The sequence below is a fragment of the Mastigoproctus giganteus genome, chromosome 6 (assembly GCF_048544385.1).
Source record: "Mastigoproctus giganteus isolate SK-2022 chromosome 6, ASM4854438v1, whole genome shotgun sequence".
NCBI lineage: Eukaryota > Metazoa > Arthropoda > Arachnida > Uropygi > Thelyphonidae > Mastigoproctus > Mastigoproctus giganteus.
Genome location: NC_143580.1, coordinates 189,454,335 through 189,469,441, shown reverse-complemented (window position 1 = coordinate 189,469,441; position 15,107 = coordinate 189,454,335). Strand labels below are relative to the sequence as shown.

The 15,107-nt window shown below is 38.7% G+C and overlaps 1 protein-coding gene across 2 annotated transcripts in view; it reads right to left on the bottom strand.

Annotated features, from left to right (window-relative positions):
- Sos (Son of sevenless guanine nucleotide exchange factor) overlaps positions 1-15,107 on the bottom strand; it is a 669,490-nt gene that overhangs the window by 610,153 nt on the left and 44,230 nt on the right. The window lies entirely within an intron of this gene.

Here is a 15,107-nt window from a genome sequence, read left to right as displayed (position 1 = left end):
ATTTTTGGCATCTATTACTTTTTCTATTTGATGTCCTCTTTTATTAAAATCAGTATTTCCCCATAAATGGTGATGTCCATTTAGATCCCCCATTATACAGTAGGGAGGGGGTAGTTGATCTATTAGTTCTTCTAAGTCTTCGTAATTTATTTCCTGGTTCGGAGGTAAATATATTGATACTATTGTTATTAAACGACTTGTTGCTATACGTACTGCTACTGCCTCAAGAGTGGTTTGTAGGTGGACTGCTTGGACTGGTATGTGAGAGTTGACAAGGATTGCTACTCCTCCATGGGCTATAGAATTATTTATTCGGTCTCGTCTATGTATACTGTAATTCTTGATTAAGATTGCATCGTCAGGTTTTAGATACGTTTCTTGTAAGCAGAAACATATCGGGTGATATTGAGAAATTAAATCACGAACATCGTCAATATTCTTGCGGAAACCTCGGCAATTCCATTGAATAAAAGTACTACTCATTGTTTTGTTTTAGATGAGTTTTCTGGTTGTTTTCTCGTTACTGTTTTAAATTTTTCTGTCCGTGATTTGTCTTTTTTAGGGAAATATGGCTTTCCAGTGTCCATATCTTCCTCGGCAAATATTTCTAGAACGGGTTCTTCTTGTTGTGTTTTTCCTGCTGTGTCCATTTGTTCAGCAGCATGGTGCATTATTATTGAGGTATCTTCTTTGGTTTTTCCCTGCGGTGGTGAAAATACTGTTGGTGGAACTGAGATAGGGGTGTTTGCCGCCTGTTCTCGTTTCTGCTGTTTTGGGGGCATGAGCCATTTGCGTGCCCAGTCTGACAACGATTCATTTGGTGCTATTGTAACATCGGTTTGTGATCCTGTTGTTTGTTGGTTCTGGGTTATTTGCACTACTTGAGCTATCTGTGCATAGGTAGGTTTCCTTGTGTTGGCTGGTTGTATCGTCTTTCTGGCTTCCTGGTATGTAACTTTGTGTTCTGCTTTGTATCTTTGGATTTTCCTTTCCTGTTTCCATCTTTCGCATTCTCGAGAGTAGGCAGTGTGGCTTCCACCACAGTTTGGGCATTTAGGGTGCTCGGTTGTGCATTCTTGATTGGTGTGTTCTCGGGAACCACATTTGGCACATATTGCTGTTCCTCTGCATGTTGTTTGTGAATGTCCGTATTTTTGACATTTAAAGCATCGAATAGGATTTGGTATGTAGGGTCGGATTTGACAAAGCAAGTATCCTGCTTTCACGTGCTGTGGTGGACTTGGAGTGTTGAAGGTTAAAATGATATTTCTGGTCTGGATGATTATTCCTTCTTTTTTGACCGTTATTCTTTTAACATGAATGACTCCCTGGGTTTTCATTTCTTGTAATATTTCTTCTTCTGTTATACTGAGGCGATCCCATTCAGAGATTACTCCTTTCGAGGTGTTTAAAGTATTATGGGGTGTAATGGATACTGGGATTCCTCCAAAAGTGGACGTTTTCATTAGTTGCTCTGACTGTCGTAAATTGGCTGTCTCAATTAATAGGTCGCCTGATTTTAATCTTTTTACTGCTTTTGGAGTTCCAGCTATGCTTTCCAGACATTTTTGTATCACGAAAGGGGATAATTTTCCAGTGGACTGTTCACCCGTAGAATGAATGATGAGATACTTTGGAGCGGGTATCTTATATATATATATATATATATATATATATATATATCGGTTTTTTGCCTTTTGGCCATGTTTGTACAAATTTCTTCATGTTCTTGAGTTGATTGGGCCATGTTAGAGGATTTTGTGATTTTGTTGTCAGAATCCATGCTGTTTGCTCCTTTTCGCCCTGGGAGTGAGAGCTTTTCCTCCCAGGTTTCCAGCCCCGCCACGTGGAGGCAGGAGCGGTGCCACCTAGTGACCAAGCGGAAAAAAAAAAATAGGTTAGTAAGTGATTAATATAAAGAAAGGTGACTTTCCTTTCTGTATTAGTAAGTTTTAATGTGCTAAATGTTATTAATATATACAGTAGGAGTTTAAGGAGACTGCAAAAACTCACACAAAAAATAAGCTCTTTATAATAACTGGCACGCTAGAAAATTCGCTGAAAGGTCGCTCGAATCACTACGCTTGGCACTCGGGGCCGAAATTGTTGGAAGATGAACATAAAAAAGGAACCGGGGTGGATGGCATCTATCCAGTTATATTAATGGAGGCAGCAAAGAAAGTAAGCGAACCCATAACCATAATTATGAGAGCTACCATGGACTCAGAGGAGGTACTCATGGACTGTAGATGTGGAAATGTGACCCCAATTCACAGAGGATCAAAGGGCGACAAAAGTAATTATAGACCTGTTAGTTTAACTTCTGTTCCAGGGAAATTAATGTAGCACTGGTTAAAGAAGCACTGCAATATTATCTAGACAAGACTTCAGTTATAGCTCGGACACAGCATGGTTTTGTTAAGGGGAAGTCTTGTCTGACCAATTTGATTGGATACTATGATGTGGTCACAAAGGAACTGGATGCAGAGAATAACTCTGATATCGTATATTTGGATCTTAGAAAGGCTTTTGATACTATTGCACATGGAAGACTGCTGCACAAATTGGAACAGTGTGGCACTGGAGGCAAATTGCTGCTATTGATAAAGGGGTGGTTGGGTGGGAGAAGACAGAGTGATAATCAATGGACACTGCTCTTCGTGGACTAATGTTATTAGTGGAGTCCCTCAGGGTTCAGTGTTGGGTCCATTGTTGTTTACTGCATTTATAAATGATACTGATGATGGTATATCAGGCTTACTGTCCAAGTTTGCAGACGTTACGAAGGTTGGCAGGGTTGTCAAGGACACTACTGAAACTATGCTGCTGCAACAGGATCTGGAAAGGTTGAGCAGATGGGCTGAGAGGTGGCAAATGAAGTTTAACATTGACAAATGTAAAGTACTACACATGGGAAACAGCAACCCCAGAGCAACGTATCAACTCTGTGGTACTACACTGCCAGTGGTAGAGAATGAAAGGGACCTGGGGGTGGTTGTGCAGGCAGATATGAAGTTCTCTGAGCAGTGCAGACGGGCTACAAGAGTAGCTCATGGTGTATTGTCAATGATATATAGGAATTTTTCTAGCAGGGATAAGGAGGTGATTATTCCCTTGTATAAGGCAATGGTCAGGCCACACCTAGAGTACTGTATACAGGTCTGGAGGCCTCATTTCAAGAAGGATGTAGAGCTGCTGGAACGAGTACAGAGAAGGGCAACAAGATTAGTGAATGGAACAAAGGGGTGCTCTTACGATGAAAGGCTTAAGTTTTGCAAATTACAGTGTCTGGAGACTAGGCACCAGCGGGGTGATCTGATAGAATCACTACGCTTGGCACTCGGGGCCGAAATTGTTGGAAGATGAACATAAAAAAGGAACCGGGGTGGATGGCATCTATCCAGTTATATTAATGGAGGCAGCAAAGAAAGTAAGCGAACCCATAACCATAATTATGAGAGCTACCATGGACTCAGAGGAGGTACTCATGGACTGTAGATGTGGAAATGTGACCCCAATTCACAGAGGATCAAAGGGCGACAAAAGTAATTATAGACCTGTTAGTTTAACTTCTGTTCCAGGGAAATTAATGTAGCACTGGTTAAAGAAGCACTGCAATATTATCTAGACAAGACTTCAGTTATAGCTCGGACACAGCATGGTTTTGTTAAGGGGAAGTCTTGTCTGACCAATTTGATTGGATACTATGATGTGGTCACAAAGGAACTGGATGCAGAGAATAACTCTGATATCGTATATTTGGATCTTAGAAAGGCTTTTGATACTATTGCACATGGAAGACTGCTGCACAAATTGGAACAGTGTGGCACTGGAGGCAAATTGCTGCTATTGATAAAGGGGTGGTTGGGTGGGAGAAGACAGAGTGATAATCAATGGACACTGCTCTTCGTGGACTAATGTTATTAGTGGAGTCCCTCAGGGTTCAGTGTTGGGTCCATTGTTGTTTACTGCATTTATAAATGATACTGATGATGGTATATCAGGCTTACTGTCCAAGTTTGCAGACGTTACGAAGGTTGGCAGGGTTGTCAAGGACACTACTGAAACTATGCTGCTGCAACAGGATCTGGAAAGGTTGAGCAGATGGGCTGAGAGGTGGCAAATGAAGTTTAACATTGACAAATGTAAAGTACTACACATGGGAAACAGCAACCCCAGAGCAACGTATCAACTCTGTGGTACTACACTGCCAGTGGTAGAGAATGAAAGGGACCTGGGGGTGGTTGTGCAGGCAGATATGAAGTTCTCTGAGCAGTGCAGACGGGCTACAAGAGTAGCTCATGGTGTATTGTCAATGATATATAGGAATTTTTCTAGCAGGGATAAGGAGGTGATTATTCCCTTGTATAAGGCAATGGTCAGGCCACACCTAGAGTACTGTATACAGGTCTGGAGGCCTCATTTCAAGAAGGATGTAGAGCTGCTGGAACGAGTACAGAGAAGGGCAACAAGATTAGTGAATGGAACAAAGGGGTGCTCTTACGATGAAAGGCTTAAGTTTTGCAAATTACAGTGTCTGGAGACTAGGCACCAGCGGGGTGATCTGATAGAGGTGTACAAAGGCTTGAATGGTTTGTGCATGCTTAATGCTGATGGGATTCTTCCTCTTGCTCAGAACAATCACTTGAGAGGGCATAAATTCAAATGAGGAAAGACAGTTGTAGGATAGACCTGTGGAAGTTTGCCTTTAGCCAGTGGGTAGCTAATTGGTGGAACATACTTCCATCTTTTGTTGTGGAAGGTGATAGCCTAAATAAATGTAAGGCTGAGCTGGACAGGTATTTGGAATGAACAGAGGGGTAAAATTCTTCTCTTCTTGGTGATTCCCTTTTACTTCTCTCTCTCTCTCTCTCTCAGGGTAACCGGGGAATTTTTTTTTTTTTTTTTTTTTTGGCTGGTACAGCATAAGCCTCAGACTTCCTTGCACCATATAGCTAATAATAATAATAATAATAAAATGGGAGAGGTGGTTTTTTTTTGGGCTGATGCTGGATAAGCTTGCTTTCTTGCATTGTATGCTAAGGCTAAGTAAACTGTGTGTAAGTAAAGCACTGAAATCTACATTGGCTTGATTATGTTTATTTCCAATTTAGAAATATGTACATAATGGAGGCAAACATTTCATGGTATTTTCTTACCACTTGTTTTGTGATGATGATACTGTTTCTGTAATTACAATCTTCTCTCACGATTACAGAAGCAGTTAATGGTTTCTGTGGTCAAATATTTCATGGTAAGAAAATACCATGAAACATTTGACTCCTTTGTGTAAGGGCTGTTTAATAAACCTTCATATGAATGATCACAATTTTTTTTTCACAACATACTTTTATTAATCATCCATATTTTACTGGTCCTTTTCAAAGTATTCCCCATTTGATGAAATGCACTTACTCCAATGTTTCTGCCATTCTTCAAAAACACTGGTTTAAACTGAAATGCATTTGAGAAACCCCTCCAATGTCTTTACTACTTCTTCTGATGACTGAAAATGTTTTTCTTGCAGCTCCTTCTTTAACTTTGGAAATAAAAAAAAAAAATCACAGGGTGTCTAGTTTCCAAGCTCTGCAACCCACATATTCAAAGTCGTTCCTTGCCTCATTTGGACACCTTTTCACCGATCTTACCAGGCAAGTTAGCAGTCTTTGGACCCTTTCAAGAAGGACAATGTCTTTCATTAGGTGCAGTCTCCATACTTGAACAGAGTATTCCAAGTGTGGTCTAACAATAGCCTTATATAATGGGATTATGACGTCCTTATCTCTACTCACAATTGTTTAATAAATCACCTCCAGGACACTATGGGCCTTCCTTGCAACCAGTCTACAATGCTTAGAGAACTTTATGCCTGACCATATCGTAATACGCAAATCCCTTTCCTCCACTACCAGCTTTAATTCAACTCCACTAAGTGTATAAGTTATTTTGAGGTTACTGTTGCCCAGGTGCAATACCTTACACGTTGCCAGATCAAAGCATAGCTGCCATTTTTCTGACCATTCCTGAAGTCTATCTAGGTCACACTGAAGAAGCTCTGTGGCGGTGATCATTAACTACTCTACCAATCTTTACATCATCTACAAATTTAGACATCATGACCTCTATCCCTTCACTGATGTCATTTATGAAAATCGAAAACAACAGTGGTCTTAATACTGCTCCTTGGGGAACCCCACTTCTTACATCAACCCAATCTGAGGAATAACCATTTATCACAACCCTCTGCCTCCTGCCCTTAAGCCATCCATCTAAGGATTTCCCTTGTGATTCTAACCTGTTCCAGCTTATAAAGTAACCGCTTATGTGGGACTGAGTCAAATACTTTGCTGAAATCCAAATAAACAATGTCAAAATTATTCCCTAAGTCCAGCTCTTGAGTGACCCTGTCAAAATAGCTAACCAGATTAGTTAAATGATTTTCCCTTTACAAAACCATGTTGACTATCCTTCGGAATTCCATTTCTATCTAAATGATCCTGAATTACACCTTGATCTTCTCTTCTACTGAAGTTAGACTGAATGGCCGGTAATTTCCCAATTTACTCTTAGAACTTCCCTTATGTATGGGAGATATAATGGCACTTTTCCAATCCAAAGAATCACTCTCAAGTCCAGTGATTCTCTCAAAATTAGCCTCAATGGTTCAATGCATTCACTTGCCGCCTCCCTTAAGATTATAAGGTATATATATCATCAACCCCAGGAGCCTTACTGGCCTGTAGGCTCGAAAGTTTTTTCATTAAATAAATGTGAAATTTCAACATCATTAATTACAATATTTTCAACTTCACTCCCATAATTTCTCATTGACATAAAGGGTTTTTCTTCTGTAAATATAGATGCAAAGTAACTGTTGAGTTCATCTGCAACTTCAGCTGGGGTTAAAAAAAAAAAAAAGGTAAACTGCAGCCATTATCAACCCACTGCAGGATGGAAGCCTCCTCAACAATTCATGCTGAGGGAAATGGACCATAATCTGCCACGCTGGTCCAGTGCAGGTTAGCAGATCAACTGTATTTAGCAGTCAGGGGCTTGAACCCCGGTCTACTCAAAGAGTGTGTGCTATTGCACTCCCGCTCCTGACCACTCGGCCTGCGTAACCGAGTGGTCAGGAGCCAGATACCCAGCTGGGGTATCTAATACTATCCCACACATACATTACATAAGGGTCCAATCTGGTTTGTCCTTCTCTTCTTTGCATTTATATATATGAAGAATTCCTTATCCCACTTCTTTGCTCTCTTTGCCAACAAATTCTCATAATCTGCCTTTGCCAGCCTAACCTTTTACAGATCAATTTGTAGTTGTTATAGGCTTCAGTACTTTTTATTGCTCTGTAACTTTTCCATGCCATCTTTTTCTGCTCAAGTAATCTGGCAACTTCCTCATTCATCCAACTTGGAATTTTCCTCGTGGAATATTTTTTAATGGTATGTAAGCATTCAAGGCTTATGTGATTAATGTTTTAAAGGTATACCATAATTCAACTGTATTCACTCTCTGTGAGATATCTACCCAATTAATAGATGTCATGTAGCATCTTAAGCTGTCGTAATTTCCTTTCCATGAGTTGCCATGATATTTCACTACCTCGAATAAGTAGCACTTCACCAATGGAGAAGACATTGTTACTTATTCTCAAGGATACCACCACCCAGCCAAATAGCCGTTTCAAGGCTATTTGAACTATCCTCCCGATGCCATTGGGGGTTGCAAAAGAAGTTTGCAGAGTCTTGAGGAAGTGAAAAATAAGACAAACAATCTACACAAACATACTTTTATCATATCGCTTCACACTTTGTAGTTACTAAAATGTCGACAATGCAATTGGCAACACTCCTTTGGGACCCCACTGTAGCTCCTACAATGTCACACATTACAATTTTGGCCATTGCCATTTATGGGGGGTCCCCCTCAGAGTACAGGCCCTAGGCACATGCCTAGTTTGCCTCCAAGTGTTAGCCATTTTGAAAGAATATAACCTTAAGAGTTACACAACTAATGCAAAACTACAAGAAACATTTCTGCAAGTCTGGAAAAATCATGGTTAAACAGCTAAGAAAAATTACACAAAAAAAGTATATTCAGCAACGTAACAAAAATACAAAAACCAGCAGTTTTGGCTTCCTATATCATTAGGTCCTATACATCTTTATCTTTCTAAGGCCAAATAACCATTCACGGATGGTGAATTCATCAAAAACAGTGTGCTGTTAAAATGACAGAGTCATTTAGTGAAGAAAGGGTGGCCAGAGAATTTCAGTCTGTACCCCTTTCGAAATAAACTGTTACAAAAAGATATCAGTAAACATTTGTCTGGTAAACTGAAAGCTGTTAATGGAGACTATATTTTTCACTAGATATTGATGAAAGTACAGTCAGTCCTCATATAATATGCATTTAAACTACACGAATTCAAACATACACGATTTATAATAGGGGAACAATGTCACATGTAACACACACAAGATTCGCTTATGCACGATTCGGCTTTGCATTTACAAGAAATGGCAGTAGAATGTGGCGGAATCACAACAGCTGAACACAACACTTACTGCATTGTTTACTCAGTTGCTACATGTGCACTACTTTGTGTGTGTGTGTATCAAACATGCCTCCTCATTTTAGTTCTTTTTATAGTATAATTGTGCTTTATTCCCTAAAAATGAGTGAAATACTTGAAAACGGTGTGAAAAGGAAGTGTGTTGGTAAAGATACTGCAGGTTCAGAGAGAAAAAGAAAAGCGGCTAAGGTAAAGAACGACAACACGAGAACCACAGCAAACTATGGAAAACTTGCTGGACAAACTGGTTTGCCACTACCACAGTTTCTCCCTGCATTCTCGGTAAACAGATGGTGCATGTTATCAGTGATGGCAGTAAAAGTCGAAAATGATATATTAATTGACATGTTGGCATGACAGACAAAGTTAGGAAACTTCATTTCCTGCCTTAACCTTAAAGGTTAGGTTAGGAAATAACATAACCTAACTACTGAGAACAATTAGAAAGAATGCAGAGAAAATAAAAGCACCTTTTATAGCAGGAAAAACTCAGTCTAACAAAAAACATTATATCAAGGCTATGACATTAGAAAAAACATTAGATCAAGACATTAGACAAACTGGAAGAGATGGAACATCTGTTATCAGTTTGGATAGAAGATCAAACAAAGAAGACATCAGGAACAAGTTTGCTTATGATAAAAGCATTAGCAATATTTTATTATGTAAAAATCGTAATAAAATACTTACATATTTTACAATGATTATTTATTGTTTGGTAATGTTTTGGTTACAAATGTGTGTTCAATCTAGCATGGTATACTAGATGAGGACTGACTGTACAGACATAACAGACTCCAGTCAGCTGTTAGTTTTCATCAAAACAATTCATGAAATCTTTACTGTTTTAGAAGAATTATTAAAAGTTTATTCTTTGCATGGCTCAACTAAAGAAGAGGACATTTTCTGCAGTTCAGAGTGCAGTGGAGGAGTACTGTGGGTTTGAAAAGTTGGCTGCTGTAGTTACTTATGGTGCTAAGGGCATGATTGGGACTGGTACTAGTTTTATTGGACTTTTAAGGCAAAACAAAGTTAATGCGTTTGACAGAAATCACATTTTTGATTAGAATAGGGAACAGCTCCCTTGCTCACAGGAAGTTCCTTACTTATTTAAAAGAACTGGACTCTGCTTACAGGGATCTGTTGTTGCATGCAGAAGTTAGATGGCTTAATCAGGGAAAATGTTTAGTAAGATTTTATGAATTTAGACACAAAATAACTGTCTTCCCAGGTTCCACACTCATTTAATCACCAACACAAACTTCAAGATGCTGACTTCCTACAGGACTTAACATTTCTCATAGATATTATACAACATTTAAATGTCATGAATTTACAGCTTCAGGGGAAAAAGCAGACAATTTTCCATATGTTGACAGCTTCAAAAAAAAAAAAAAAATCAACCTATTTAAATTTGCATTGGAAAAGAATGACCTGTTCCATTTCCCAGGTTGTAAAAAGCTAGCCTAGGAAGAGGCTAGCTTCACTTTATGAAGTACACAGAACATATTGAGCTACTGATTTCAGAATTTGATGTCGATTTCAAGATTTTGAAACCTTTCATCCAGAAATGGAACTTTTCAATAACCTTTTGAAGTGCAGAGTGAAATGTCAGCTGACAGAACTGCAATTAGAGTTGTGTGAACTCCAGTATGACCCATCCCTCAACAACCTAACAGGACCAAGTGGCCGGAGTTCTGGAAAATGCTTTCTCGAGAACATTACCCACTACTAAGAAACTGAGCCCTAAGACTGTGCTCTATTTTTGGAAGTATCTACATCCTCTGTGAGGTTATATTTTTTGCCATGAAGCATACAAAATCCAATACGAGAAATCAACTGGCTGACTCTGCATTGTCGCACATCCTCCGAGTTGCACCATCCAAAATAGAAATAGACTTCAAATCTCTTGTAACTAGTTTTCAGATACCACAATGTTCTCATTAAAAATAACTTAAATTGATAACCTTTTTGATATATTTAATCTCAAGTCTATTGCAATAAATATTAAACTTCAAACAAAAAATTTTCACAACCTTCTTTTTTATTCCCACTTCTAAGATATTAGGATAGAAAAAAATGTTATGCAGTTGTTAAGGCCCATTGATAATTTTATTATTACACCTTGGCTCTCAGCCAATATAAAGCTGGCCATCACTGTACTATGACAGTTACAAAGGGAGTGGATACAAAAAATTGATTTAGATAGACTGCTGTGCAAATTAGAACAAAACAATATGACCTTGAAGTAAGTTACTATTATGGATAAAACACAGCTGAGTGGTAGGAGGCAGAGAGTGGTTATTAATAGCTACTGTTCTTCTTGGACTAATGTTACTAGCAGAGTCATTCAAGGTTCTAGGGTTTAGCTCAATGCCCCTTATTGGTTTCTATATATCAGGGAGACCACTGGTGGTCTCCCTGATAATTTTCAGGGAGACCACCAGTGAGTGTATTGAACAATTGAGGTTTATGAGGGCATCTTTGGACTTGGAGGGGGGGGAATTCCTTTGGATTGGAGAAGTGCCAATGCATCGCCAATACATCTAAGAGCGAAGTTGGTAACTACAGACTGGTTAGTCTGACCAGTGGCAGGGAAAATCTTAGAGCCAACGATTAAGAGTGCAATTCAGGGACATTTAGGTAGACATGGCATTCTGAAAGACACGCACATTGTTTTGTTAAGGGAAAATCATGTTTAACTAATTTTGTAGGCTATTTTAACACAGTTACTTGTGAGCTGGATGTAGGGAACAATTTCAACGTGGTTTATTTGGATTTTAGCAAAGCATCTGCCTCGGTTCCTCGTGAAAGATTACTGCATAAGCTGGAACAGGTTGAGATTACAGAAATATTCTAAGATGGATTTCTGAGTTGCTGCAGAACAGAAGGAAGAGGGTTTTGATTAATGGATATTCTTCAGATTGGTGTAACATCAGGAGTGGAGTCCCCAAGGATCGGTCCTTGGACCACTGTTGCTTCCCATTTTCATAAATGACATTGACAAAGGGTGGAAGGCATGATATCAAAACTTGCAACGTCAAAGACTGGTAGAGTCGCTTGAGGTTTATAAGGCTCTGAGAGGGGTTAGTAAAATGGATGAAGGTGGAATTCTCACTATTATAAAGAATTCCAGAATTAGGAATCATAAATTCAAATTACAGGGGTTGAGGTTTAGATTAGATTGTAGGTAGGAAGTTTTCTTTTAGCCAGCGAGTTGTTCATTGTTGGAACAAGTTGCCCTCGCAGGTAGTTGAAGCTGACAGTTTGAATAATTCAAAGGTCAACTGAATAGTTACATGTATGGGGGGGGTTGACAGTGCAGCAAAAGCCTGTGGATTTCTTGAACTATACGATGAACATTATTACTCTTACTATATTTCTTAATGATATTGATGAAGTCAAATTTAATGTCTGTTTGCTGTGATACAAGCATGGGCAGAGCAGTTAATAACAGCAATCAGAGCAGAGCATTCCAACAAGACCTGGATAAATTAAACAGAAGGGCTGAAAGGTCCCAATTGAGTTTCAGAGTGATTAACAACAAGACTCAAGGTGTACTACTGCAATAAAACTTAGAAAATTTGGGTGGATGGGCTGAGCCGTGACAAGTTATTTTTAACATTGTTAATTGCAAAATGCAGCATATGGATAGTAATAATACCACAACAAAATACCAATTGGTGGTGATACTACACTAAAGGTAGCAGAGAAGGAAAAAGACCTAAGGGAAGAACCATCTTTTTTGCATTAGACATTTTAATGCCCAAAGCCACTTTAAGTACCTAACACAAAAAACAAGGACATGAAAAATAAAATTCAAATAGAATTGAACAATTTTATTCCAACAATAAAATCTACAAACTAAGTTTGAAAGACACATTTCTAAGATAAATTCTTTTTTTGACTTTTTTTTTTCTATTAGCAAAATCATTAAACACATTTTAACATGTTTGATACAATGTAGAGAGAGAGAGAGAGAGAGAGAGAGAGAGAGAGAGAGAGAGAGAGAGAGAGAGAGAGAGAGAGAGAGAGAGAGAGAGAGAGAGAGAGAGAGAGAAGTAGGAGGGAATCACCAAAAAGGAGAAGAATGATGATATCCAGCTCAGGGTCCTGGGTGAGCCAAGCCCATACTCACCAGATGTAAGCCCCTGTGGTTAAATGATAGTCAATTGTTGGAAAAAACTCCCATCTGGTGTTGTGGATATGTTCAGTTTGAATAAATTTAAAAAAGGTTCAGTCAACTTATTAGAAATGAACTCGATGGGGGCTTTTTTTTTTTTTTTTGGTTCATTAAGTTTACTTCCGTGCATCATTCTGCCATTACTAATAACTAAGAAGAATTTAACTTTCTCAATAATGTACCTATTCACAAATGTAGAGCTGTTTGGTATCCCATTAAAGAATATTATTACCTAATCTTTTGAGGACAGATTTTCAAATGCTGATGATCCAATCAAACCAGGTGTAACTGACTATTTTGAGGAACAAGTTTCAGAATTTTATTTAACGGGTATTAAATGTGTGCAGGAAAAATTACACAGTGCACTGATTATAAGGACTTTATCATGAAAAATAATATAAATTTTTGAATGCTCTTCTTAATTAGAGCTTGCCAAATCTTTTGGTTATTCAAATAGTGTACAATTTTGAACAGAAAAAATTCTTTCGTGACAGATTCCAAAAACATAAGCCCTCATTCTCCAAATCATTACCACTTGCACAACTCAATGACAGAGCTCACTCTTGTGCATCAGACAACACAGCTGCAATCTTCAAGACAGAATGCAATGGTTCCACAGGAACTAGTTATTATCAGTGATTCTATTCTCAGTGAAACAGAAAATATGTTGTGCAAGAAGGATAAGTGGAATGGGACCATGGTATATCTGCCATGGACAAAAGTAGATGATATTGTAGAGCAGATATCTTTTAAGAGCACAAAAGGTGATATTACTAGTCTGTAACCAAGTCACACGTTGGCACTAATGATATTAAGAGTAGAGCAGAAGATTTACTTAACAAGTACAGGGGAATGTTGGCAAAAAGTTGTGAGTTAAGACCGAATTTGAAAGTGTCTGCAATTCTGCCCAGACATGACAGGAGAGAGTATATGTTGACAGACTTGTCAATCAATTTGGCCCTAGAGAGAATGTGAATGGCTTGTAGGGTAGAATTTTTCACAGCATGGGCTGTGCTTGATAACAGGAGAAACTGTTTTTACAGGGTTGGAATACACTTGAATATAGAGAGTGCAAGAATATTTGCTGATGCTATGAAAACTGCTAGCTTGGTGGGAACACAGACTTAATAGTTTAACTAGAGCAGTAGGCAGAGGTGAAAGTGATTCTTGCATTGCTACTACTGGTGCATACAGCATCTTGGAAAGCAAGGTGACTGGAATTTCAGGCACTGCTGTCGGTCATCAAGGAACAAATGAATATGTGAGCTGTGTTAGGGTAACTAAGAGAAGAACATGTACATGTATACTTGCATATACACTAATGCTAGGAGCACTGTAAATATATTTGATGAATTTGAAGTACTGATTATGTTTGTTTGTTTGTTTGTGGGCTTTATGGCACCAGTACTGATTAAGTCATCAAATGCACATTGTAGGAATAGCGGAGAGACGGTGTCACTCAAACATAAGTGATGCTGAATTTGAATATGGGGAGCATAATGTATACAGGAAGGACAGTTTTCAACAGCAGCAGCAGAGGGGTTATGCTCTTTGTTTAGAACATTAAATCTAAGGCAGTGCATCCAATTGACCTGGGTGACGAGTGCAATGTTGAGTCAGTTTGGTGTGATATAAGCAGTGGGAAAACAAAATTGAGAGTAGGAGTGTGTTATAGGCCTAATAACAGTGATACATATACAGGTAACAGAGTAGGCCAGCAAATCAGAATGTCTCGTAATGGGAGATTTTGACTTTCCAGAAGTTGACTGGAAATGGTGGGTTGGTCACACATACTAGCAAGACTTATGTAGATTTCTTGGATGACTGTTTTCAACAGCAGCATGTTAGAGAGGCAACAATACTCGATCTGGTTATCAGCAGAGATTCTTCATGAATTAAGAATCTGCAAGTAAAACACCCACTATGTGACAGCAATCACAGTGTACTAATGAGGAATTTAATTAAAGACAAATACTCTAAAGGTTAAAGGGAAAGGCTTTTGCACAGGTGACTACAGTGGTGTCAGACAGCTTTTAGATTGAGTGCAGTGGGACCAACCGATATTCTTACCACCAGCTTGGTAACAGCAATTGTTAGCGACAATTCTAAATAGGAATATTTCAGGGAAGTAATCAAAGAAGCAAATAGGCTTTTCACACCAACAAAGAAATACTGTTCAAGGCTTAGCCGTAAATGGATATCAGATGAACTATTGAGACACATGGTGAGAAGTGCATGGAGGCAAAAAAAATTATCAGGTGATACAGAAGTGCTTATGGTGGTTATAAATTAGTCTGAAATCAAGTCACAAAGGAGGTTAGGCAAGCTAAGGCAGATTAT